At 38.4% G+C, this 23823-nt stretch overlaps 1 protein-coding gene and 1 pseudogene across 2 annotated transcripts in view; one reads left to right on the forward strand and one right to left on the reverse strand.

Moving 5' to 3' along the window:
- The window catches only part of LOC131776306 (uncharacterized), a 174881-nt gene that overhangs the window by 118507 nt on the left and 32551 nt on the right, over positions 1 to 23823 (reverse strand). The gene's annotated exons all lie outside the window — the stretch shown is intronic.
- Positions 2740 to 5090, forward strand: LOC136280823 (polycystin-2-like protein 1; annotated as a pseudogene).

Consider the following 23823-nt stretch of genomic DNA (forward strand, 5'->3'; position numbering starts at 1 on the left):
CGTTTTGAGGTGGAATTGGGAACGCTCATCATTTATCGCCTGGGAAGGTGAGGATTTTCGGGAGATCATATGATTTTTAAGGGAAACAGGGAATCAATCGTTGTCAACAGAGTTTTAAGGGGGTTTAGAAGTTTGACTGCCAATTAACTGTCAATAAGGGGGGGGAGGACGTGGGGTCATAAGAATGTTACAGAGTCTAACGAAGGAATCAGGTAAATTTTATCGTCACCCAGCCAAAAGTATCCCCTATACCATTTTTTTTCTTGTTTTTTTAATTTTTTTTATTTTTATTTTCAATGAGAGAACTTACGTCTGGGGAGCATTTCATCATCTTCGTCATCCTCCAGCATTCTCCTTTGTTTACGAAATTTTTGTCTACAAAGTTAATCATGGCAGTAAAACTGCAAGTCAGGGTTGGATCGTGGTCTCACATGCATGGACATTAAAACAGAGGCTTTTGCTTTCGTGTCGTGCAAATTAAACTTACATGAAATCACACAACTATAGTTAGTTGTGGTAACTAGTTTCATATCTTTATGTCAAGCTTTACTGTACAAGATCAAAACGAAAAAAAAATGAAAATATACAGACATAAAGAATTAAAGCCCAAAAGGGATGGGCACGTTTTTTTTTTACCTGTTTCTTCTTTAAATCAAGTAGGAGACAGCATGACCGGTTACAACGGCTGAAGATTATTGTCTCAGGGTTCTCAGAAGAAGACGAAGAATCAAACTTTTTATTAAAAAAAAATAATAACTACTGGGCTGAGAGGCATAAAACGATATGTAAAGGGAGGTAAAACTCTTAATCAAAGATTAAGGTTAAAAACAGATAGTTTAGTATTATCAACTGAGTTGATATCATAAACGGACCGCCCTAAAGAGTTTCAAAGCTGCAGTTTCGAGCGTTAGTCCTTCGTCATCCCTGCTGCATCCCTGCGGATAAACTAACACCACCATGCTATGGGAAATTCTAACGGACATAAACTTATGTATACAGTATCTAGGCGTATTGCTGATATCGAACGTAAACTCACTCTACCCACTCCCCTCCCCCCTCCCCACGCCTATCCTGTCCAAGCTTCCATGAGATAGACTCTGGAAGAAACGATAAGAATAATGGAGGAGGTGTGATTTGGGGCATTTCAAGATACTATTTTCATTTCTATATGATTCACAATTTTTTGATAGGCTGCAAAACAGCCATTGACAAGGATCACAGGAGCACAATGCCATGTTAGCATCATCTTAGATTAATTTTGATAGATGCCAAAAGAGGAAAAAAAACTCTTCAGATCCGGTGACATTGACAGAAACAAAAGCGCTTGTGTCCTTGATTATTTTGAAACCTAAAATACCGTCACCAGCCAATTCTCTAGACAACCGATGCTCAGCTACAGTGAAAGGGTCTTAATCAATGCGTGTTTGTCAATAGTTTAGATCCGATGAGTAGTGAAATAAATAGTTAGAACAATCATCAAAACGTGTAATAATGTAGTTTGATCGTTCGGGTGAGTGTAGTCCTGAGAAGGACTGTTGTTGGTAACGGTGACCGACGATTCGACAACCTGAGCGGAAGTCATCATCAGAGTCAAGTGGAGGGTTGTTGTCAGTCGAATGTACTTAGTCCGGTTTGTATAAACTGATTGGTCAGTTTTGCCGTGATGTTATTGGCTGTAAGCCTCAAGTGGCGTAGGTCAGTCGTGACTGGTCGGTTTAGATCCGTTAGTGAAGTTAGGTCGTTCTGTTCGGTTAGTTTGTGATGTTAATGTCGTGAATGAGTCGTTTGTATGGTGCCGGTGGTGGTTGACACCTGTTGAGGGGAGTGTGTTCCAAGTTTTTCTAGTGGGAATTACTGATCGAACTTCCATCATCCTAAAGCAGCACCTATGAATATGTTATGGTGATTACTACAGGAGCTTGGAGAAACTCAGGCACGACTGCTCATGTTGCTTTGGAGATTTACGGTTCTGATGGAAAGAGCGGCATTCTTCAGCTTAGCCATGAAAAGCCTGGTGTAGTTAATACGTTATTCTCGCGGGTTAATTCGAATTTGTTTGTACTTCATGTTAACAAATCACTTGGTTCGATCCAAGGAGTGCAGATAAGACATGATAATTTTGGAAATAATCCCTCTTGCTACCAAGAAGAAATTCTGATTCAGGACGTACAATCCAAGCAGTCGTGGAAATTCATAGTCAGTCAATGGTCTGCTCTTGAGCGCGGAGACGGGCGTATCGAGCGAATAATCGACAAGACCTCAAATCAGCTGGAATTTGGCGATGAAGTTGCAAGACGTTGGCGAAGAGGCCTCGCGGAGTAGCATATTTGGATTTCAGTAACAGCCAAGCTAAGAAGAAGCCGCTTTACAAGATTACAGCGGCTTTCTTGCTGCCCCTCGGTGCTTTTGACATCCATGTTTGCTAACGCGATGTTCTCTAATTTAGAAGGCAAATATGAACAGCCTATCCTAGTCGGACCGCTGAAAATGTCGTGGAGACAAGTGGTGGCTGGAATTGATAGCGTGCTTGTTGTGTCACCCATAAACATTGCCATAGTGTTTCTGTTTCAGAAAGGAGCTGAAAAGTCTGCGACAAACAATAGCTATTATCTTAGAGGTACCCTGATCAGTGCTATCGCTTGGTGTTTGTTGTTTTTTTCTTGTACTTTTTCGGCTGCGTTTTCAATTTTCTACAATCTAATTTGGGAAAAGAGTGTCAGTGAGCAGTGGCTGTCTTCGATGCTTATCTCATTCGTGCAGGATGTAACAATCAAGGAACCAGTAAAGGTGTTCTTCACAGCTTTAACATTCGCGGCCATTTTAAAGATAAAGGCGAAGAGATCAAAGGTACACGCTTGTGAAAGGCCTCAGCAAGTTAAAACTGGGTACTTTAGGAAACATTTTTGGGCACTGGAATTATCAGAAATAGGAAAGATGAGAAGACAACAAGCTAAGAAACAGAACCTGGCACGTTATTTTACAGAGCTGGGTTTATACTTGGTCTTCGTTTTCTTGCTTATGGCAGTGTGCTATGGAAACAGAAATGACCTTCGGCAAGGTGGGTAAACATTACATTATTATGATAAATCCATTGCTGAAATTCTCGTGTTTGATTAATATTACAACTTTCATTCCCATGGGCGTTCAAAATAGAGCATATGAAGGTAAATTTTACTTTGCCGGCCTCCTCAAAAACTGGATTTTTTGTTTCTTCTTTACAGACGTTCAGGGATTTACTTTGAGTAAAATTATCCCTTAAGAATCAGGATACGAGAGAGACATATATATATACATATATACATGCATACATATGTATATGTATTTATTTATTTAATCCAAGATCTTGTATTCATTCAGGTGACAAATAATACAATGTACTAGAGCTGGTTACAGCGTGTATTCATCCCAGGAGTGTTTTCCGGTAAATGGTACAACGATCAAAAGGAAACGCAAACAATTTATGTTGGTAATAAACACCCTCTTCTCGTCGGAATGGCTCGAGTAAGGCAACTCAGAGTGAAAGCGAGTAAGTTTTTTCCATTTTTATTACTTTTTGCATTTCATTAAATTCGATAGATTTACCTACACACGTCATGTTACATTTTATAGTTATACATATATAATTGGGTCTGATAGAGAATCGATCAGTGTCCAAACTTAAATATAGACTTAAATAATAGTTTATTGAAATTCTTAAAGAAAAATATAGAACGTGCACCGGTGACAAATCTCTCGACTGCTGACCATTCTAACAATCATCTAGATGAGTGTTTAGAAAGCTGCTTCCTTTTATGGACGTTAATTAAATTTCGGTTTTGATGAGGGCGTTCCTTTGCGTAGGCAAATGCTGCTTTGACGGCTTTTAACACATCTTTAGTTCTCAATGACAGAATTGTCCATATTTATTTAAAAGTACGAAATGTGACAAGCTGGCTAGTGAAATGAATACCAAATCAACTTTCCTAATTATAATCTTTTGTTTTCCAACTTTTAGCGCAATGTAAAGTCCTAAACTATATGGAAACATTGTTTGAAAAATGTTTCAAGGGATACTCGACAGAGAACGAAGACAAGACCGCCTACAACAAACCAGGCATGAGGCCTGTTAACAATGCTACGAGGAATGACGACTTATTACAACTTTGCCCGAAGCCATGGCGATATCAACATGCCGAGGATACTGACACTACACCCAGGTGGGGACAGTTCTCCTTTTATGATGGAGGAGGATTTGTAGCAGACCTCGGGTATGATGACCATACGGGATTCAGCCTAGTAAAAAATTTACAAAACAACGGTTGGCTAGACAGGCAAACCAGAGTTCTCCTGGCAGAGTTTTCAACATTCAATCCGTCAGTGAATATTTTAGGTGTCGCCACATACTTCTATGAAGTTGATGCATCTGGACTGAAAGCAGCCTCCATGCAAACTCGTGTTCTTTCGCTTGATTCTACGGACAGACCCTCGCATCAGTTTTATCTGATTTGCTTGTTTCTGTACATTCTATTCGTTTTTCTGTACTTTGGAAGAGAAATTTTCAGGCTTTACAATTATCGTTCTCGATATTTCAAGTCCATGTGGAATTGGGTCGATATATTCCAAATTGTTTTTTCTCTGATTTCCGTAGTGATGTACGACAAAGTAAAGCCATTTCAACAATGGGCCAACTGCATAAAAACATTTACGCAAATCTAAGTTTCCAAGAAGCTATCATTTGCCAAGAAATGGAAAATACCGTACTTAGAATTCTTACTTTCACCGTCACTACTAAGCTCTTGCGAACCATTCACTTCAACAGCTATGTTGCTCTCTTCTCCAAAACGTTGAAGATATCTGCACGATCTTTGTCGTCCTTTAGTATTGTTTTATCCATTTTCTTTGTGGCATTTTTGCACTTCGGTGTCTTGATATTTGGTTCTGTATCTGAGCGCTACTCTTCGGTGCTAAAAGCAGCTTATTTCCAACTTGAGGTAACTCTTGGTCGAGTGAAAGCTAGACCAATCAATGAACTGGCCGAGGCTAACACTATATACGCCAAAATATTCGCCTTTTTAATTCTCTTTACTCTTACTATCCTAGCCTCTCCATGAACTTCTTTATCGGCATAATCAACGATGCTCTTTTGGATACTAAGAAAAATGTGAGCGAAAGTGAGCTGTATGAGCTTAACGGTGAGAACCGTTTCTCATGCTCAGAAGAAAGAAAATAATTTTTCGATTCAATCAGTAATACATTGAAACAATTGAGAACCTCCAAGAGGTCGGCAGAATTGAAGGACAAAGAATCAGGAAACGTTGGCCCTGACTCCAAGAACAGTTCCAATCTCAACTTTGAATTAATAAGTGAAGCTATCATCGCTTCGAGGGACAAAAGATTCAGAGAAACAGTTGATAAACAGCAATACAGTACAAAAAGACAGGCATTGTTTGACAAGATAAGCAACATGTTAAAATCTCTGAAAGGTGAAAGCAATGACGACTGCAGCAAACGTAGAGAAAAAAAAGAAAGTAAGATTTCAAGAGGATGTCGGCGAGTCTTCCCTCCGTAAATTACGTAGGAGGCAATATGACCTGTTACAACGGCTGGAGAGTATTGTTTTAGAGTTCTGAAAAGGGAACGAAGAATTCGATTATTTATTAAAAACAGCAGAGGCTCATAATTATTAGGTTGAGAGAAAGTAAAAAGAAAAGGTGAAATAAAGTAAACACTTCATCGAAAATCAACGTAAAAGAGCAGATCGTTAAGAAATCATAACGGACACACAAAAAATAGTATGAATTCCCCAGCGCGTAGTAGCATTGTGGCGAGTAAAGAAGGAAAAAAAATAAAACAATCATTTTTTTTTTTCACATTTTTTCTTAGCTGATCTCGGAGGAAGAACCTTTATACAACTTTTCTTTCGAGCTCATTGATGGTATATAAAAATGGCTCGTATTAAACGGCAAAACATATTAACTCCTTCATGTCTTTAAAACATAGTAACACCATGAAAGTTAAGTGTTGTTATGTTATATAATCCGCCTGTAATATTCTGAAGCAAAAAAATGGAATGATTTAGATGAATATATTCTTGCTTCATTACTTTAAAGATTAAAAAAAAAGGATATTTGTATTTGAGACTTTCAGAATACTTGCTGTGAATAATATTGATCATTTTACTGTTAAGTAACAAGTAAGCTTTATTTATCTTATTTAATATATTTGATTATCCTTATTCATTGTAATATAATTATGGAATTGAACTGGTGTTTTCCATGAATCAGACTTATGTATTTATTCACTAAGACAGTTTCTTTGTTCGGAGAAACTAACACCACCATGCTACTCTGATATTCGAACGGAAGTAAAATTATGTATATATGTCAGTGTGTAGGATTAGAATTTCGCTGGTCTCGAGCATATTGAGTCACTCCACTCCCCCCCCCCCCCCCCCCCCATGTGCTTGTCCAAGTTTCCATGAGAAAGATACTGGGAGGATGTTATAATAAATGGTAGGTTAGGTTTGGCTTGGAGTATTTCATGATGTTATTTTAATTTGAATACAATGTAAATTGATTTGACCACGACTAGCCACATAATCGTTTTCTGTTAACAAATTTCGCAACAGTTTTAATCCGAAATTTTCTAGTCCTCCCTTTGTACTTTGTTGGTGACGACCGATACCCTTCCGTTCCTCCTTTAAACCATGGGCTGCCCCCAATATCCCCCCTACTCCCTAGCAAAAAATAAAGACTGACCCCAATAAGGAGGATCTCATTCGTCCTAGAAAAATTACTTCATTTCATTGATGTCAACAAAGGGCTCAAACACTGTGGGCCGCCAGCATGGCGAAACCCTTCTCGTCCGTGAGAAGCTATATGGCGCTTCCTAGGGAAGTGATAGCTTGTCAGTTGGATATTGCCTTACTGTGACATCAACAATCAAAGCGTAAGGATTATTTTCAAATATATTTATTAAATAACTACACTACTTTGTAATATTAGCGTAAAATAAGTTCGCAGTACGTTCATGTACAAAGTTATTCCAGTTCTGATCATTTTGCCGGTCTGCATATTACTTTCAGTGCACAGAGTGAAGTAACACCACTGGTCCAAAAACTTTCGCCATAGAAAAAGCTATAAAAGCTACATGAAACTAAGTATTTAAGTGGCCTCAGAAAGCAAGCTTTCTAAGCTCGATGCTTGTTGGTATCTTGCGATATGGAAATTAATTGAAAAGGTCTAGATTATTGGGGTAAGTATCGATCAAAGGTAATTAAACTGGAACTTTTTAACCCTAATTACAATGTTTACTGTACAAACAAAATCATGTAGACGTGCGTCACTTACCTAGAAAACGGCTTTTTATTATTTCAATTTATAGAAGTTTTGGCATGCAAAACGTGAAAACAGTAGAATGTTACGAAGAAGCGATCGCTAAGTATCATCAACGTTTGTTGTGTACAACATTTTTTTTTTGTTGTTTTTGACACCAGGCCCGTATTTAAATAGAGGGTCTGGATGGTGTTAACTGACAAGTGACCAAAGGCCAAAATTGTTTAACCGACAACTGACAAAACGCTGAAAATCTAACTGACGACTGACATTTGTAGTGGGCTTTTACTGACAGCTGACAAAAGACCGGGTCGCCCTAAACGCCCTAAAAAGTCACGTTTGTGGCCCTCCTTCAGAAAAGCCTACTTCAATCTGTGCTGCAATTGAAAACATTCCGTTGTGTGCAGACGAGGCCCAGAGAGGAATCATACATGTGACATTACATTACAATGGAGTTGGCATTGCTGGTACCGGAGTCAAACTCTTGATCTACCCGACTGGCATTCCAAATGTCATATCTATGGAGATCCTCACACAAAGAGCTTACTTTGCGGCAGTCGGTTGACGGTGGCCTTTACGTTTGTAACGTTTCAAGCTTAGAAGTGGGCCTACTTCTGAAAAACAACTTGGGGTCTTGTAAAGAAATCAAGAATTTGAAGACGGGATAGCGTTCAATGACTCAGGAGATCGAAAGGTAAAGTTCCTCCGTCCCTCTGAGAGGGGCTCTGGTCAGGAAGGAGCAAGTGATGGAAGGGATGGAACGTGTTCCTTTACGCAAGTTCATGGCATCTGTTCTATGGAAAAGACTCTATCCGTATCGGACGTTGCTACAGGTGGGATTAAACTAGCATCGGGACTCATTGGTAATGTGTCGTTCTTGCATATCCTTGCATGGAAGTCTCTGACAGTTTTGGTATCAGAGCCCAAAGCATAGAGACAGCACACATGTCTCTTAAAGATGCCGTACACAGAGTATAGCATTTAAATATCCCTTACACCGGCAAATGTCAACTTTATGCGACCTCTACCTTCAGAATAGATCAACCCCGAGACCTAAAGTGCTGTGAAAGAATTTGTGGAGAAGTATCGTCCGCTAAGGCAAAGGACATTTCAGGAGGAAACTACCGAGGACAAGGCGTAAGGGTCCAACCGCCGGCCGTCTACACGAAGCAACAAGATTCTACCAAAGTGGACTTGTTGGCGGAACTAAAGAATGATTTTAACTCCAGAAATCAGCCAGTAGGGCTTAGCGGCGACAAAGGAGCCGTTCAAACTACTTCGGAAGGTGGGAATGTGACAGATGTCACATTTGTTGACTTCTAAATCGTTGAAGTAGCAGTTGCTGAGGTACAAACATATCCAAACGAATATAACAGGGACACAGAAAACGACTTTTCTGACCAAGAGGGTGAAGATATTAACACAATTACGGTTTCTAGATCCGGGCGGCCTATTCGCGCCCATTTTCACTTTGTTTTCTTCGCTTAAAGTATATAAAGAACATTCCTCTCCGATCATTTCATCGGAGCCAATTGTAATCGACGCATTGTGAAACAAAACTTAAAACCAATACATTGTGCTAGAGGACTCCTCACAAGTTTGTTGTCTTTCTGACGATCTTCTTTCCAACATCTTGATTGGCTAAGTGGTTGAAAAGGAATGTTTCAATGTTGCACACGGGCAACTTATTTAAACACCCTTCGAACAAAGACTTAAAGTTACTTGGAAGATCTGGGAATTATTTCATTCCAGAATTGAGAAAAAGATGTTCTTATTGTATTGAACGCTATATGTGCCTTTTTAGCCGATAGTACGGTCTGTGAGTAGTGAGTAACTCGCTAAGTTAATTATTATCAGTCATTAAACCGTGAACTGGCAAATGGCCTAAAATTATACTAGGAACTGATAAATGGCCGAAATTTTAACTGACCCTCTAAATAGTGCAAGATTAGTTTCCTCTACTCCCAATCCAAGTCGCCGCTCTCAATGACCAACGGTTGCATGCATACCAAAGGACATTTAAGTCAGAAGTTAGACCAACGCCAATCTTCTCGACTGTAGCTTCTTCATTCACCGCCCATTCTAAAGCCTGATGAATGCTTTAAAGTCTTTTCTGGACCGTTAGTTGATGCAAAGTATAAAATATCCATTTCTGACTGTTATCGACGTTTGGTGCGCAAATGGACACAAAGGTCGGGTGACGGGTACAAGGTACGTTGTCATAGTTAGGAGCCTGCCTTGTTTAGCATCTTGGCATCGGGGTTCTGTATCGTGTCTGTGTTACTAACAAAACAAAACACGCAGTAAGAAATTACAAAAAAGTATTCCGGTGAGGAAAAATAGTTAAAATAAGATGGGATTGGGGAACACTCGTCATATATCGCCCGGGGAGGTAAGGATTTTTGGGAGATCACATGATTTTCAAGGGGAACAGAGGATCAATCGTTGCCAACAGAGTATAGAGGGGGACTATACAAGTTTGACTGCCAATTAACTACCAATGGGGGGGGGGGGGGGGAGCGGGGGGGAGGGAATCATAAAAATATTATAGAGTCTAATGGGGGAATCAGGTAAATTTTATCGTCACCAAACCAAAATCATCGCCTCCACCATTTTGTCTTCCTCAACGACAAAGTTAATCATGACAGCAAAACTGCAAGTCACGGATGAATGATGGTCTTACATGCATGAACATCAAAACAGTATGTATACAGTATGTAGGCATTTTGCTGATCTCGAGCGTAAACTCACTCTACCCACTCCCCTCCCCCTCTTATGCCTGTCCCGTCAAAGTTTCCATGAGATAGACACTGGAAGAGACGATAAGAAGAATAGAGGAGGTGTGGTTTAGGATATTTCAAGATATTATTTTCATAGATATTGTTTTGGCAGTCTACGAAACGGCTTTTTAACATGCAGGATTGACAAGGATCACAGGAACACAATTCCATCTTAACATCATCTTAGACTAATTTTAATAAATGCCAAAAGGAAAAAACTTTTCAGACCTAATGACACTGACAGAAATAAACGCCTTCGTATGGCGAGTTGTCAGTAATACTTGATTGTTTTGGAAGCTAAAATACTGTCACCAGCCAATTCTCTAGACAATTGATGCTCAGCAGCAAGGAAAGGGTCTTAATCCGGAAATGCGTGTGTGTCAAAAATTTAGATCTGATGAGTAGTGAAATAGCACTGGAAAATTTCACTACTTCTACTGTACATCGGTTAGAACAATCATCAGAACGTCGATTGGTAAGAGGTCAGAATTAATTTTCTTTGTGACGATACTGCGTTGTTTTGAAGTCAGAACTAATGAATCAGTTATTATTCCGCCTGGGAAAAGGGATCAGGAGGTTTTTAAGGGGATAACATAGTTTTCGTGGGGAACTGAAAGCGTTCAGTGTCACTGACAGAGTATAAAGGTTCAGACCATACCAAAGTGATTGCTAACTGCCAATGAGGAAGGATTGTAAGAATATCATAGACCCCTATGTTAGGATAAGGTAAATTTTATCCTAACACCCCCTCCCCCCCCCCCCCCACCCTCCAACCGTTCCAGAGCTATAAAGGACACTTTTTGTCTCTTTAAAAGGAAAATGTTAACGCATTTGTTTCCTCTGCGAGGCTTTCTTTGAGCACTCGAGCTTTCCTCCATATTATTTGCTGTTTCACTCTCCCAGTCATTATATAAACAAATATCGATGTTATTGTGCTTCTCACAGACTCAAAGAAATGCTGGATACCCCTGCGTGTCGTTATCATACATGTAGCATTGCGGCAAATCTTAATCCGACTGATCCCGATTCCCACGACATTAATTGACCAAGGGACACCTACTTCCACTAATTTATTTCCCTTACGTGTATTACAGGATCAGACCCACCGGTGAAGCTATTGCCATATACGATATAATGTTATCAATTACAACCAGCAGCTTCATTTCGTTGATGGATAGATGGTATTTTCTTCCATCCGTGCAGTTGAACACATGAGATAGTCGATAAAGCTTGCGGTGGGAAAAATGCTGATTGACAAACATCACTAACTTCGAACATGATTTTTGAACTAATTCTATTAAAAACGTATTTTATCAACTTATTATTACCTGCGCTATAAGAAAATGTACACTAATATAGCTATTTCTATAACAGCCTATTAAGTGAATTTCTTGTTTTGCGGAAGCGAGCAATTGCTCAGCACCAGGTAGAAAACCTTTTAGCTTCATTGGTTCTTTTATGAAGAAAAAAAAATTGTGGTGACTTATGTCAATGAGAAGTATTGTCATGTGTCATATTAACTCCTTCAAAAAGGTTTTAATACGTTACACAATCTGTCACCCTCGCGTTGTTATCAAGTCAAGACCTTATAACATAAGAAGCTTGAAGAATTGGGCGATGAGAGGGCTTCAATCGGGTAAAATGTTCACAGCTCTGTTTTTACACTCTGCGCTGAGTAAGTACAACTGAAGCTCTACTACATCTTGTGATTATTCTATAGAAAAGTTGAGTAAATAGTGATTGGTTAGATATAAATTATCGGAACATACAAGAACCTCAAGCAAAATCCAACTGGAAAGAAGATGATATTATCAGTCGCTGCTCATTCAAACAAACTGAACCCTGGTAACGTGCGTTCTTAGGTTTAATATTGCTTTAAAAAAATAAAGTTAATGGAAATAACGAAATAGATTTTTAAAAGGGAAGAAATATGTTTTAACTTGTTTATAAATGTAGTTTTAGCTTTGTTAAGACGCAAAATGATTTGGAAACAGATCACCTCAATTAAGCAGTTTTATGGTTTTAAAATTGAAATGATAGTTATAATTCACGACTGTTGTGTCTTAATTGACGTTTAGTGCAAAATTTTTCAGAAATATTATGAGGGGTTTCAGGAACATAATAGCATAGTTGCCTGCCTTTTAAAGTTGTTGTGACAAGATGTCACCCGAGAAATACATAGACACCACTTAAGAGCCCTTTCGCGAAAAAAACAAATTAAGTTCGTCGACTTAAACTTATTCAAACGTTGAGCTTGAGCAACTTTACTCTTACAGGAAAAGAAATAGGAGTTGCATTTGCTTATTTTTATAAACACACTAAATAGAAAACCAATAATTGTGATAAAAAGAAAGACAAGTTTGGAAAAGGATTTTCACTATAAATGCCGTCAGCGACAGTTCAGCTTGTGACGAGTTTACATCGTTTATTTCCCTTTTAATTAACTCCCTGCTTCCTCGAATTTTTTATCGGCTTCAGTTGTTTAATTTTATTCTCTAAATGGGAGGCCAAAACCCTGTAGACAGTTCATTAATGAATTCCAACCCTCTTAGAAAAAGAGAAAAAAAACATTACAGAGTATTTATGCTTTCCATCGATCACTTGACAGAAATATGGCATTAATCATCGATTTCAAAATTTTCGTTTTTCAAACATTTCGCTACACATATAGTTTCAAAATTACAAATCTAGATAAAGAACGGAATGATTCAGTCTAACAGTTCCTCGTCGTTTAATTCATTGTCGCAAAATATACTTTTTATCACTCCACTACTAACCCATTTAAGCCATATGTGTGGGCATGGGAACATGCAAAATCTCCCACGGTGTTGCATTGCACAACAATGCAAAAATACGGACTGGGAGCGGAACAACAAAAAAGTTGCAACCAACAAACAGAAAATGTTGCTGTTATCGGTTTTTTGACGTTTCTCAAGCAACAAGTCTCTGAGAACACCAGACTTTTTCCTGACGGTCATAAAGAACAATTGGATTGTTTTAACCGCACTCTCTTGACTTGGAATAATACCACGCAACGTGCAAATTTTCGCATCGAATAAGGTGTATTTATTTAAAGTTATCTATTCCGAGAAGCGACAATTTTGAACTTTTAAATTTAAATTAAATGTCTAATCCATACGTTTGACCTCTCGATAAAGTAAAAGACTGAATTATGGTCAAATGTCAGTGGCAGTTAGGGAAATTCAGAGAAAAACAAAGGTATGGGACACAAGTTTTTGCTTTGCTCTAAGCATGTGAAGTCGTAGCCCATAGCAGTCAGCGCCCATCCCTGTTAATTCGAGGCACAGTTGCAAACCGATGTTCAGCCGGATAATGGTTTGGCATTTTTCACCGCAATTTCTTATCACTTTTATATTAGTTTTGAGCTTCAATTAAACAAAAGAGATAGATAACAGATTGAGGCTGTTTTACGTATTAATCTTCAACTAATACTTTTGCAGCGCGCAACCGCTATCAACATCTTTGAAAACGTTTTTTGTGGTTGCTGGTAATGCTCGACTCTATGCAAAACAGATATAGATTTTTTTCTAATTTCTCTCTTTTTTTTTGCCTTTTTTTTCATATCTTGAATAAGCAGAACAACATTACGAACAACTGGGAAATTTCATTAGGGTTTTACAAGTGTGTTTGGTCACACAAGCCCAAAGATCGATCCCGTGTGGGCACAGAACGGAAAAATGACATGCCGTTTGATACTGACTGTTGCCATTACCGTCGCTTCGTCGGCATGTGACCGTTGCCAGGGACCCTGGCTCTAGTAGTAGGTTCTACGTTTTTGGCTCTTTCCCCGTCAGACGTCATTGTTGCCATTCCTGACCTCAATAGTGGTCTTAGCGAGATTGCAAAGTGGTGCTGAATAAACTCTCTGTTAATCAACCCAAACAAAACTAAGTTCCCTGTCATTGGCGTACCACAACTAACGCGAAGCCTATCTCTACCTCATTCCGTTCTATTGGGGAAGAATGTTAAGCTTTCTCCTGTTGTAAAAGACTTGGGGGTCTGGATCGACTCTGCCATAACCTTTGACGACCACGTATCTAAACTGTCGTCAAGCTGCCTCTATAATTTACGTCGTATCAATAGAATCAAACATCTTTTGGACAACAAAACTCTTATTTTAATTATTAATGCTCTTGTTTTCAGCAAGCCTTTTTATTGTACTACTGTTTGGGATAATAGCTCTAGAAAAAATATTTCTAAGCTCCAACTCATTCACAACTTCGCTTGCAGAATAATCCTAGGTGTCAAAAAATTTGATCCTGTCTCTGCTGCGCGCAAATTCCTTGGTTGGCTAAGCGTCCGTCAAAAACTTCAATTAAATACTGTTACCATGGTCCATAAGTGTAGAACAAAGCAGGCACAACCTTATCTTTGTGATTTATTTCATGACAGATTTAAGTGCCGGGACGCAACACTAAAAATATGTCACAGTTAAACCCAACTAAATGCAGATTATCAACTGGTCAACGCTCTTTCGCCTTTCGCGGGGCAAAAGAATATAGCCTCCTTCCAGCAAACATTCGAAGCACAAACTATATTTTAAGTTTTAAAAGGAAAGTGGTTCATTTTATCAGAAACTCTTCTTAAATGAATCTTTTAACCTTTTTATACCATTATAAGAAATTATGTTAATTATCATTATTTTTTTTTCCCGCAACACATGTAAATATTCTTTTACCCATTGTAATTTTTATTGTATATATTATTGTATATTACGACAGAATAGCATCGTATAAGGGAGCCGTAATGATGAAGTGTATTGTGTGTATTGTGTTCTAATCAATCCAGAAAAAAGCTCTTAACATTTTAGATCATTGAAAAGATAGAGTTACCGGCATCGTTTCTGTTTCATTGTACTTCTTGGGTGACAAATACTCAAACACGTTTTCGGCAAACTGTACCCATGGGGGGAGAACCGCTTTAGTGTCACAATAACTCTATCTCCTTTTCCTTGAGAGAATTGACTTTAGAAGGGATTTCCAGTTCAAATCATGTCCTTGATATGCGTGGTATTTGATGCTATCCATCAGTTTTTTGCAGCGTTGACTGAGCTCTGACCACTAAAGTGAGGTGTCGCCTATTACGCCAATATCGCTTTTCCAACAGTGTGCACCCTTTTATCTTTTAAAATTCGATATGGCTCAGAGGGACAAATTAGAAGATGAACTATTCGTTTATCTCACGATGCAGTCACTTTGAATGTTGATTGCGACGTTTCGACTGGAATACTGCTAGTATTCATCAGGCGATGAGGTCGATTGTTTACGAGTCGCTGTTTGTAGCACATTGGTACGCTGCTATTAGTGCATTTCGCTCCTCATTATTATTCCGGTTGTGTTAGCGTACTTCGAAACCGCAGAGGTCTGAGTACGAGTAAACAGTATGTCTCTGTCATGTTCCATTAACCTTTCTCGCATTGATCTCCCCGTTTCGCCGATATACATTTTGCCGCATTCACATGGGATCTTGTAAACGATACCGTCTTGTTTTGATGGTTCCACGGCATCTTTAGGTCGAACTGAGTGAGACCTAAGTGTTGTGTCAGACTTGAAAACGGTCCGTATACCTTGATGTTGTAGGCCGCGACGAAGAACCGCAGATACGCCCTTTATGTAAGGGAGAATGGCGGTGGATTTAAATTCCTGCGCGGGTTCTTTGTTGGCTGTTGCCCTTGTTGTTTTCGCGAGTTTTCGTACAAATGAAGAAGGATAATCATTAGAAACAAGAACTGATGACAAGTGTTTTTTTTCCTCAGAGATAACTGACGATTTCATTGTGAGGTGTTTGGCTAGGTCCTATAGACACTTAACAATATCACCCTTCACTGATTGAGGGTGGTGTGAATCATGGGCTAAATACTAGTCAGTGTGGGTGGGCTTTCTGTGGACAGTGGTAGCGAGAAGACCGTCTGAGTCCCTTGCAACTGATGTGTCAAGAAAAAGGAAGGGGTGTTATCTTTCTCGATTTCCGTGGTAAAACAAATTGTAGGCTGTTGACTGTTTTGATGTTGTAAAAAGCCGTTGACATGCTCCCGGTCTAAGACTGTGACAGTGTCATCTACATATCTTTTCCAGATCTTAGGTTTGCATGTCGCATTTGCTATCGCCTGTTCCTCAAGTTATTCCATGAGGATGGCAGCTATAACCGCGGAAAGAGAGCCTCCCATAGCTGCTCCGTCTTGCTGTTCATAAATCGACCCGTTGTATTAGAAATATGTCGATCTTAAGACGAAATTCATGAGCTCGGCAATTTGTGTAGGTGTTAAGTTCATGCGGATAGCAAGATTGCTGACGTTCTCTAATTTTCGCAATTCGGCTTAAACTGCACCCTCGATCAGTACGTTTGTAAACAACGATTCTACGTCAAAAGATACCACGACCTCGTTATCATGAACTTTCTCGTGACTGATGGTTGACACGAAGTGCGTAGAGTTAATAACTGAGTAGTCTGACTTGCCTGTCAAGGGGAACAGGATGTTGGCTAGGCATGCCGACAAAATCGTAAGTAAAGGTGTTAATACATGGTACAATTGGTCTTAACGGTGTGTTGGGCTTGCGTAGACTAGGTAAGCCGTACATCCTAGGTTGCTGTTTGTGCCTAGGTTAGATCTTGTTGCAGATGGTTTCTGATAGACATCCACTTCGTTTCAAGCTTGAAAAAAAGTGTTATCTGCTTTCCGCTTTTCTATTTCGCTTATTATAATAGTAGACGACCGTCCAAGTGCGCGAATAATGCAGGAGCTAGGTTTCGCGGGAACAACAGGATGCGTTAGATCCTAATGCATGTACCTTTTTAGCTAAGGAAAAGCGATCCTAAAACTCGGTGCTTTTATAGTTCCAGTGCCCGTTGCGTTATATTAAAATGACTTACCTGATTGCCTTTAACTTTGTCTTTTTCTGCTTTAGTCTCTGAGTCAGGTCCCGTAGAAATCTGGAGGTATTCATGTTACCGCTCTTTTGGTTATTAGAGGAAATAAATCTTTTTGTGACACAATGAAATTTTCCAGTTGTTGGTCTAGTTGTTGAGAAAACAGGTTTATATACTGCATCTGTCAATCATGGTTAACATCTGATGTAAGTTAACTCTGTGTTCAGTAAAACAGTGGTATTCTTGTCGATACTTTTTACCCATGTATTTTTCCATCCCCACTTTTCTATTCGCATTTTTCCATTCACATTTTCTCATCCGTTATCTGCATCAGCCATCTGCAGTCTTCCGGTCGTCGTTTTACAGACACCGAAAACATCCTGGTCGTGTAAACATCTGATTTCCATTGCACATTGAGATCTTAGCTATTTATCTGGGTTTAAAACTAGACCGTAGATGGGGAAAGATAACAGGAGGGAAGAGTCCTTAGGTGAAAGTAAAAAAAAGAATCCTGGCTGTAAGCATAAAAATTAAGGAAACTTGATGCGGAAAGGTTAAAGAAATTCACCGAAACGGTTATGAACTCTTTGTTGAAGCGACACACTCAATTAGCAACCGTTAACGAGCTCTGCCGCAGCGCGCTTAGGCCGCTTTTTGCATGTGGCCACTCAAAGGCATGAACTATTGGCAAAGCTTGGAAGCAAAAAAAGACAAAACCAAACAAACAAACAAAAGCATGCTGTGTTATTACACGGATGTGCCTTCGTTTAAGGAATTAAGCTATTCAAATTGCCTGGAAATTCGATCCTCGGACTCCCCAACAAACAATTCTAAGAATGGATCTTCGCACTTTCCTTCGGCGTACGAAGCAAACAACAAAGCAAATAAGAAGATTATTAGGAACCTCTGGAATCAACGAAACCTAAGGAACTAATGCTTTTTTGTCCAAAAAAAAAAAAAATAATAATAATAATAATGCTATAAGTGAGCATCTTCGAATATGCAAATATATTCACGTTGTACAATAGGTGGGTGAAAGATAAGGATTTGTGTGGCAATAAACAGTCGTGCTCTCAACCTTTGAAAGTTCTGGATTAGTTTTGAATAGGGACAAATTTACTGGCCCAAGTATTTGCTCTTTTATATCTTGTGAATCTTTTGGGGCTGAATTAGGGCAATTTAGCTCGCTCTTAGTTCATCTCCTTTTCCCTCTTCATAATACTTTGCAAGTTACGTCTGTGAGTAACACCCACCAAACGAATCCACTAGAAGTAAAACGCTGCGAATTCGCTCTGGACACTCTCGATCACCTTGAAATTCTACAAGCATCACGGGCGATGATGTTATTTTACGCCTTGCGTTCGTCATTCAAAGGTCGTGTACAATGAATTCCAGCCAAGGGTTTACCGAGTGCCTTCCGATGAGGCGTCATTTAGATATCGCCTTACCCAAACTGTTAGAGCTTATAAATTATTGTTCAATTATTAACACTCAGGGTTGGAGACTGCTGACTGCTCGCCAGGTTTAACGTTATGCACAATTAGAATTTATTTATCTTTTAGATTATTATTATTTTTTTTATACCCGAAAGCAAACTTTATACGTATCTTAAACTCTTCTTTTACGAAAAAAAAAGAAAAAAAAGAAAAACAAAAGGAAGGTTCCGGAGCTTCTGCAGATTCTGCAGGTTCCACAGACTTCGAATGATTCTGATGATTCGTATTTTAGTAACACCCAAGAATATGAAAAACTCTTCACAAAATTCGGGAGACCAACCGCTGAAGGTTCAAATTGGGCAGAAGTTTTATTTGACCCGTTAGATTTGATACCCTATTAATTCGCTTAAAGAAACATCGTCCTTTTCGAATCGTTGCGTCTCGGTCGGTTTAACAATACATCGAGCCAGAACGAAGCTTTTTTTTTTTTCTTTTTTCTGAATAGCACTTTCTACACCCTTTTATTGATTTATGGTAGCATGTTTAAAAAAATTTTTTCCAAACGACATTTGCGAAGGCCTACCATATCCTTAAAAATGTTTTCCACATGTAGCAAGTTTTGTTTAGCTGATTGGTAAATTGCAGAGATGCTGCATTTTTAAATTTTTGTTGTAAATAGAATTCATTAGTACCAGTCTTATTCGACATTTAATAAACTTTTTCATTGTTTCCAACGTTATTCTCAAGATAACAATCAATTTATTTGCTCATTTTCTCTTCTACAGTCATCCTTCATTTGATGATGGAATTGCCGGGAACAGGTGAGGCAGTGTAATACCAACTTGATATTTATGTACTTTAAAATGACTGAAAAAAAGAGAAAATTGACTGATTTATCATCATAATTAGTCATAGACTTCCTGCTGGAATTACATCGGATTGTGAGCTGGAGAGCGAAACAAAAAAGTCAAAGAATAACGGTGCTACTATACTGGTCTCCCCAATTTCCAGCTCTAACACCTAGCCTAATTCTATTTCTTTCTTTAGTGAGTTGGGGGGTTTTAATGCCCATTGTTTGTTCTTAAAATTAATGGTATTAAAAAATCCTTTTCTGTCTTCACCATTATAGTTATCACTATTGTTAGAATAAGTGCACAATTTTTCGTTTATTTATTTATTCATTTATTTTTTCTCATAGAAAGCCAAGCAACCTGTTTCAAAAACTCCTCTTACATATTTTCGTTAAGGGGAGTAGATTGGTCTTGGAACAGCGCTGTCTGCCTCCCCCAGGGAGGTTACTTAGTTTCCATCGAAACTGAAGAAGAATGGCAGTTTATCAATCATGAGATTCAAAAACGTGGTACTTGGAATACTAGTGCGTGGCACATTGGTTTACGGAAGAGAGACGGGGTTTGGACCTGGGAGAGTGGAGAACAACTGAATATTTCGAAATGGCGAGACTCTGAGCCAGATGGGAACGACATCTACGCGGAAATATCCAAGAATGGAGGCCTCTTCAACGGTTTCTCTGGGTTTGATAGAAATGCCTACATTTGCGAGATGCCTGGAGGTAAGATCACGTTAGAGTCTTGCACTCATGTCATGAAAATTGCTCTTCCTTCTTAAAAGTGAAAATATTGTTCACATAATATGCTCAGCTCACCTAACTTGTACGTGTGAGCGACGAATGAACTTTTAAGCGCGCATTGGTAGTTGAACACAATTCCCATGAAAATTTCCGGGATACATATTTCAAAACAAAAATGATCACTCCAGAATTATCCTTTTTTGTATCGTCTGCTGCCGGAAGAACAGCGTTCGAAATTGTACATTTCACAATTTTTGTCGAGCGCGCTGATATTGGGATAATCTAACGAACGGAATTTTCCCTTACCTCAAGTTACAAGGTGTGTCCACTGAGGTCAGTGAGTATATGCATGCTCTTTTAAACATAACACAGAAGTTTTTTAATTTCTTTTTTTTTTTTTATCTTTTTTGCGTGTGGGTGTGTGCGTGTTTCTTGTTCGAGTCAGCGATAAATATGTTATTCACCGGCGGGGAGGTCCGTATTTGGTAAAACTGTGCTTAAGATACTTTAGACAGAGTGCACATACCGACCTATGCTAGTGAATAAATGTCTTTTCTTTTTTTCTGAGAATATTTTCAAAGGAACCCTAATAATTTTGGGCTGTTGTTACGGTAAGATCTTCCGTCAATCACTGACTGAACAATTTTTGAGCGAGTAAATGATAATTGAAACAGACTGAAGTGATGCAAATTTAAGAGAGGTTTCATCGAAATATTTTTATTTGTACTAGACAAGGTAATTTAAAAGCCTTCTAAAAAAGATTTTGAAACATTCTTTTTATATTTAAGTATCTGTCACAGTATATTTGACACCTGTCAATTAGAAATCGCGTAAGAAAAAAATTCGCATGTACGTTTTTAAAAGAAAAAACAACAACAAGAACGGCACTGGTTTGGCATACAAACTTAGTTCAGTGACTGTCAAGACATTTTGTTCTTCAAAAACAGTCAATGATTTTACGGAAAGTATTGCTGACTTCCATCGACAATGGATAACAATGTATACCTCTGCTTAGTCAGTAAATGGAAAGTAACTCTAAGTTAACTGAAATCTATGTTTTGAAGTTGTGGGAGTTTGCTCGTTTGTTTGGTCACTAGCGTGTGTGAATCTGGTCTCTCATCAAAAGGGGAATTTTAGTGCAACTTTTCTCGTTTAATTCCTTCTTTTTCTTTAGTGGCATTTACGGTACAAATGTCCAAATTGAGCAGACTTGCAAAGACTTACCGAAGGCTTAATTGAAGTATAGAACTGAAGACTTCGCTCACTGTTTTACAATGAACAAATTGTTTGAAAGAATTCAGCCAGCAAAACGAAATGTATTTTTAAAAAGTGGCAACGAAGCTAGGGATGTAGTCGGCGACTCGCGTAAGCGTTACCGCGTAGTAAGAACTAATCAGATTGCAGGATTTTTACCGTGCCCTCTGAGAAAAACAAACAATAAATACAGTGCTTTCGAGAAAAGTTTTCGTGAAAAAGCATGTCAGAATTAACCTTGAGAGGTATTGCAGGTAGCTTTTAGGTCATGGTTTAACGACTTCAAGATTTCGGAGAAATCCACCAAAATGTCACTTTACGGACGAGGTATCACAGGTTTGATAAACCTATTTCATTTACAAGACTAACTTTGAATTCTAAATTGCATGAAAAACGAAAAAGAGAAGAAGCTACCCCTAATTCATCTATCTTTACTATTTATGTCCTTATTGATTACCGTTATACAGATAATCTTTTGAGACTGTGGCGTGCACTTTAAATTTTTTGCTCTTTTTACCGACAACCTTTCCCGTAACAACTGTATACGGTTTACTGGGTATCTCCAGTTGCACATATATGAGAACTTACATTCACTTTCAATTTTACGTTTTTTAGGTCTGTTCAGATGGGGGAGGAAGAATAGGGGGCGGGGTGAGGGAGGTGTCGGCTCAACGAGAAACTAATTAATATTAAAAATTTTACTGACTACCAAAATTACATGAACTCACGGATAATCTTAGCTGAAGTGAAGTTAACTAATTCAGAAAAAGCAAGTAAGAGATGGCGGACGCCGTTGTGAAGATTGATTTAATTGACAATGATCAAACATAAACTGCAGATGTTAAAAAAAAGGAATGAAATAGAGAAGGAAAAAAGTCACATTTTCTCTCTCATTTATTTTTCTCCTTTATTGTGATTGTTATTATAGACTTTTTATGTTATCATCATCATTATTATTATCACTCTGCTCATCGTCATTATGATAATTAGTATTTTTGTTTCCGTTTTTATAATTTTGCAGAATGTCCCAACATAACTTTTAAGAACTCTTGGCACATATTTATGGTGATTGGATGGTACTGGCTCTGGAACAGATTCGTATGCCAAAGCCAAGGAGGGGACCTAGTTTCTATTGAAACCGAAGAAAAATGGAATTTTATTAATGACGAGATTCAAAGGCGAAATACTACGGACTATAAAAATATGTGGAGTGTTGGTTTAACAAAAAAGGCCGGGAATTGGACTTGGGTGAATGGAAGACCGCTGACTATTTACAAATGGGGACAAGGGGAGCCAAGAGGTGTACACAACGCAGCTTTCATATACAAAGTACGGTCCAGTAATGGCGAACGGGGCGTGTTTGGTAGTGTTAATGGTAAAAATTGGAAAATCCGGCACGCTTTTATTTGTGAGATCTCCAAGGGTAAGTTTTTTTTAAAATAATTTTTTTAAATCTTTGTTTTGACTTTTTATTCTTATTATTATTCTTATTATTATTCTCCTTCTTCTTCTTCTTCTTCTTATTATTATTATTATTATTATTATTATTATTACTTTAAGTAAACTAAAAGGCACCAGAAGCGCTTGGGCGTAATAAAAGCACTCTATGCCAACGTTTGTGAAAGAATTTATATAAACCCTCTGTGAGTAGGGATCAAGTTTACACTTGCATTTGCATGAATAAAATTTAAAAATTGGTTCATACGTTAGCGTGCGTTCATCGAGATATGAGGTAGGCCGAAAGTTTTGAGAGCACGAAAGATGCGTAAGAGTTACTCGAGGCGTAGCCGAGAGCAACTCTAGCTTCTTGAGGAAGAAGAAGCTTCTTGACTCAAGAAGCTAGAGTCGCTCTCGGCTACGCCTCGAGCAACTCTTACACATCTTTCGTGCTCTCCAAACTTTCGGCCTACTTCATATCTCGATGAACGCACAGCTGACGTATAAACCAATTGTTTTATAACATTTTTAATTTTTTTTTCTCGAGGGATTTGTTTGCTGACGTCACAAGCGTGCAGAATAGGAATATGAAGCACGCTCATGCAATTGAATTTGATCAGAAAATTTTCTAGCTATTTTATAAATGTGTTTGAAACAATCTCGATGAACGTTTTCACGTTATACATGTCCAACTTTTTACCTTGTAGCAGAGGAAAGTTGTAGATGGTTCTGTTACTATAACTATTACGAATAACAACAATTACGAAACTTTCAATTATCGCCTACTTTCATGCAGGTTATTTATCCTTTCGATTGAACAAAATGGTGGTGAATGCCAACTGCAAATAATCATCGGCTCGATTGCTTTGTTAGATAATAACGCGTGATAATGTGAATTCTCTTTTGTGAAGAGCTAGTGACTCATGTTAGTTAAGATACATGCCAATTATCGCTTTATAAAACAGATGCAAAAGACTTGCAGGCTTATTTGTTCTTCGCATGGGGGAATCAATTTTATGTTTATTGTATTCCGCTTAAGTATCTGACCGTTTGAACTGTGAAGTTTTAGGGGCTGATTTCCATGCAATGCAAAATGTGTAGTGAACACAATAAAACGACGATTCTGC

The sequence above is a fragment of the Pocillopora verrucosa genome, chromosome 5 (genome assembly GCF_036669915.1).
Source record: "Pocillopora verrucosa isolate sample1 chromosome 5, ASM3666991v2, whole genome shotgun sequence".
In the NCBI taxonomy this organism is placed as follows: Eukaryota; Metazoa; Cnidaria; class Anthozoa; order Scleractinia; family Pocilloporidae; genus Pocillopora; species Pocillopora verrucosa.